The sequence below is a fragment of the Hordeum vulgare genome, chromosome 6H (genome assembly GCF_904849725.1).
Source record: "Hordeum vulgare subsp. vulgare chromosome 6H, MorexV3_pseudomolecules_assembly, whole genome shotgun sequence".
In the NCBI taxonomy this organism is placed as follows: domain Eukaryota; kingdom Viridiplantae; phylum Streptophyta; class Magnoliopsida; order Poales; family Poaceae; genus Hordeum; species Hordeum vulgare.
Window position 1 is genome coordinate 257,434,495 of NC_058523.1, and position 5,000 is coordinate 257,439,494.

The 5,000-nt window shown below is 41.0% G+C and overlaps 1 pseudogene; it reads right to left on the reverse strand.

Annotated features, from left to right (window-relative positions):
• Window positions 1-668: 668 nt before the first annotated feature.
• Window positions 669-5,000, reverse strand: part of LOC123405367 — a 9,679-nt pseudogene continuing 5,347 nt past the window's right edge.

Consider the following 5,000-nt stretch of genomic DNA (forward strand, 5'->3'; position numbering starts at 1 on the left):
TAGTCGTCGTGGTCGTCATCGTTGTTGTTGTTGTTGTTGTTGTTGTTGTTGTATTTGTTGTTGTCGTCGTCGTGGTCGTTGTTGTTGTTGTTGTTGTTGTTGTTGTTGTTGTTGTTGGTATTGTTGTTGTTGTTGTTGTGGTTGTCGTCTTCGTCGTCGTGGTTGTCATTGTTGTTTTTGCGGTTGATGTCATTGTTGTCATCGTTGTCGTTGTTGTCATGTTGGTTATTGTCGTTGTTGTCGTTGTTGTCGTTGTTGTTGTTATTGTCGTTGTTTTCATTGTTCTCGTCATTGTCGTTGTTCTCTTCATTGTCGTTGTTGTTGTTATCGTTCTTATCGTTGTTCTCGTTATTGTTGTTGTTCTCGTCGTTTTTGTCATCTTCGTCGTCGTCGTCGTTTCCGTTGTCGTCGTCGTTGTTGTGGTTGTCGTCGTTGTGGTTGGCGTTGATGTCGCTATTGTTGTTGTCGTTGATGTCGTTGTTGTCATGGTTGTCGCTGTTGTCCTTGTTGTTATTGTTGTTGTCATTGTTGTCGTTGTTGTCGATGTTGTTGTTATTCTCGATGTTATCATTGTTCTCGTCATTGTCGTTGTTGTCGTCGTCACCGTCGATGTTGTTGTTGTTGTTGATGATGATGTTGTTGTTGTTGTTGTTGCTGTTGTTGTTGTTGTTGTTGTTGTCGTCGTCGTCGTCGTTGTTGTTGTTGTTGTAGTTGTTGTTGTTGTTGTTGTAGTAGTTGTTGTTGTTGTTGTTGTTTTTGTTGTTGTTGTTGTTGTTGTTGTTGTTGGTTTTGTTGTTGTTGCTATTGTTGTTGTCTTCGTCGTCGTCTTCTTCGTTGTTGTTGTTGGTGTTGTTGTTGTTGTTGTTGTTGTTGTTGTTGTTGTTGTTGTTGTCCTCGTTGTCCTTGTGGTCGTTATTGTTGTTGTTGTCGCTGTTGTTGTTATCGTTCTTATTGTTGTTCTCGTAATTGTTGTTGTTGTCGTCGTCGTCGTCGTCGTTATTATTGTGATTCTTGTTGTTGTTGTTTTTGTTGTTGTTGTTGTTGTTGTTGTTGTCGTCGTCGTCGTCGGTGTGGTCTTTGTTGTTGTTGTTGTTGTTGTTGTTGTTCTCGTTGTTGTTGTTGTTGTTGTTGTTGTCGATGTTGTCGTTGTTGTCATTGTTGTCGCTATTGTCGTCGTTGTTTTCGTCGTGGTTGTAGTCGTTGTTCCCGTCATTGTTGTTGTCGTAGTTGTCGTCGTCGTCGTGGTTGTTGTTGTTGTTGTTGTTGTTATTGTTGTTGTTGTTGTCGTTTTTGTTGTTGTTGTTGTTGTTGTTGTTGTTGTTGTTGTAGTCGTCGTTATTGTTGTTGTTGTTGTTGTCGTTATTGTTGTTGTTGTTGTTGTTGTTGTTGTCGTTATTATTGTTGTTGTCGTTATTGTTGTTGTCGTTATTGTTGTTGTTGTTGTTGTCGTTATTGTTGTTGTTGTTGTTGTAGTCGTTATTGTTGTTGTTGTTGTTGTTGTTGTTGTGTAACATCCCAAATTTTGGAATGTTAATATAATTATTATATTGTTTGTTTGTTTGCTTGAGTGATTGAAACTTGAGTGAAATTTGAAACTTTTCAAAAACTTTTGAATGAGAGGGAATAAAATGACTTTCCCCATCTCCGATGAATTCAAATTCAATCTTTTAAAAGCAAAGAGAGAAGATGACATGACTTCTTCAACCATAAAGAATTTGAACGGAGTTTGCAATTGAATCCCTTCAAAATATTTGCCCTTGCTTCTATATTTTTCTTCCCCGAGAAAATGCCCCGACAAAATTCTTCCACGCAAGAAAGAGCGGAGGAAAATGACCCTACAAAATGTGAGGCATTTCTGAAATATTTTGAGCCAAGAAGACCCAAGTTTATGGGGAAAATATTTTGCCAAAAGAAATATAGCATAAGGGATTTTTCTGAAAAGAACATTTTTTTACAGTTTTTATTTTGGTATTGGAAAAATCATAAACGAGTAGGAAATATTTTTCTGAAAATTTTGGTATATAATACCCCATATAAATCTTTTTATTTTGTTTCCTTTTATTATTTTCCCTTGCTGCTTAAAAAAACAAAATCAAATCGGGGGCGAGATTCCCCATCGCTCGGAGAATCCCTCGCAAACCGCCACCAGTTCACCAGCGCACCCCCTCTCCCTTTTCTTTTCTTTTTTTTCTTTCTTTTTTCTTTCCTTTCTTCCTTCCTTCTTTCTTACCACGTGACTCTTTCCTTCCCAGCGACCAGCACCTATCCATGGCGCCACCTCCTCTGATCACGGGATCCCCCTTCCCGATTTCGGCTACCCCTTCCTTCCACTCGCACCTCCCTCGCCCTATATAAACCGCCCTCCCCCTCGCCCCTCGGCCCCCTCCTCCCCACGCCAGTACGCCGCCGCCATTACTGGACCCCAAGCACCAAGAGAACCGCCACCACCACCCCTCGCCACCACCGCGCCTTCCCGCGCCAACCGATCCCACCGGCAGCCTCCCCATCGCCGCCGCGTTCCGTTTTTCACCCAAGTCCCCGAGCTCCACCGTCCCACGCCACCAGATGACATCGCCGGAACCCCGAACAGGAGCTGAAGCTCCCTGGCCTCCATGCTGCTCGCCCGACCTCCCCAAGCCGCGCCGTCGCCACCAGAGACTGCCGTAGCACCCCCTCCGCCGCCTGGGCCTCTCCCCCACCTCGGTCGACCACGTACATTAAAAACAACTTACCCCTTCGGTTTTTAGTTAAAGAACCGAACGGTTTTCTGTCTCACTTATTTTTAGCCGGAGTTTTGTTTAGTTTGCGGCCGTTCGCTAGTTAGCACCGCAGCGCACACCTCCCTGACCAATCAGGAGCTTCCACCTACCCCCCCCCCCTTGACTAGTTAGTTCTCTGTTTTTTTCTGTTTAATTCAAAAACAGAGAATGTTGTAATCTTGTTTCCCCTATAACTTTTGATCTGGAGATCCAATGAGATTGATTCTTATTCCAGTAGATCACAATTTTTCTGTAGCTTTTAAAAACATATAAGTTGTCTATGTTTGAAATTTTCAAATTTGAATTAGATCAGATTTAGTGTAATCCTTGTTTTGCTTACTCCAGAAGTTTAAAAATAGCTTTTAATTTGATTCTTTTTGCTACTGATCACTAGTGATCTTAGTTACCAGTGGTAATATTTTCAGAATTATTTGAGTATTTTAGCTCATTGTTTATTGTGAAACAATTTCTGTTTCACCTCTTTTAGGATTATGGCTATTTCCTTTTCTATAATTGTTTTTAAATTATTTTCTTTTATATTTCAGAAATATTATGTTTTGTTTCTGTTAGTTACCAGTAGGTTTGCAACAAGTTTTGATTTTTAATTTTATATGTTATCATGAAATCAATTCTAGTTCCCTAATAACTTGCAATTGGTTTCTCTACTGTTTCAAATCCCATTTGGAAATACCTTCAAATAGTTTTTTGAAAAATACTTTATTTTATCTTAGTTCCCTGTTATTTAAGTATTTTATTTTCTATTAGACAAAAACTACTTAGTGTTTGACGTAGTAGAAGACTCCCTAGTCATATTTGAAGTTTCCTTCGGATTCTTATTCACTCTCTCCTTTGTTTTGATTGCTAGAATGATTGCTAGTATGAGTGCTTATGTGAATGATATGTTTGTTATATAGATTTCATCGGAGAGTGACGAGTAGTCTATCAAGTTATTTCTCGAGAAATTCTTCTTCGTCAACACTGCCAGGCAAGTCATTTGATCATGTATCACCTATGTTTTAAGCATCGTAGTTCTACCATCCTATGCCCAATTGCATGCTGAGTAGGTACTTGGAAATTATGGTTACATAGTGTAGTATCATGCGGTAGGCACCCAACAACCCCGTTACTTGGCCCGGGACGACAAATTTCATATTGCTATGCTTGAGTAGACGGGATTCTGGTTGAGAGTTTACCACGAGTGATGCAAGAATAATTTAATAACCAAGACCAGTTAAGTCAAGACTTTTCAAGACCTCGTGATGCAATGCAACTCTGGGTGAAGGACGGTTGATCGGCTCCCTGGAGAAACCAGTGGATGACCCGGGATGCTAGAGACGGCCATGACATCCTGCGGAAAGCTTCACCCAGGCTTACCTGCACAGCCACATGTCATTATGGGCTCTGGCCTGGTTGGACAACGCGACGACTCTGGACAGGCGGTGCAAGCAGATGTAGAAGAACGGTAGGAATGGATGGGCACCGACAGGGATTCAGAGGGACCCGTTGAAAGACCATGTTTTGATCATCCGGTCTTCAAACACCCTGAACTGCGAGGACATACACGGAGGCGATCAAATCTTGTGGGGAACGTGTGCAAAACTCTGCAGAGTACTCAAACCTAATCGATTAGCCGTGTCCACGGTCATGGACAACTTGAGCCAAAGGAATTGAAGTTATCTGAAATTCTCAACACCATTATAAGTACTTGATGAGGGTAATATTGATAACTTGGGTATGAGAACTGGTTGGCGGGACCATCTCATTAACAACCAACAGCGTAGTAATATTTTGCTTTTAGCCCCTCTCTTGTTGTAGGAGAAAATTTGCTTTACACTAAAACTTACAACACCACCTGCCATATATGCATATAGTATAGATGATATTTTACCCCCTCTCATATGTGACTTGCCAGCATATTCAATATGCTGACCTACACGGCTACAACGTCTTATGTTGCAGATATTTTCTTCAACGAGTAAGAGTACGATTCAGGCTTACGGTCTACACTCAGATTTATTGGGACTCAACTCCCTTGACTGCTTCCGCTGAAATATTTAAGGTATATATTAGTTTTACGCTATTTACTTGTGATTGCACTTTGATATATACATTGATGTACTGTGTGTGCCAGCATACTGATCCAGGGATGGCACAGAAAACATAGGCTTGACTCGTTTTGAATCGGCTCGCTACATGTTGTTATTGTTGTTGTTGTCGTTATTGTTGTTGTTGTTATTGTTG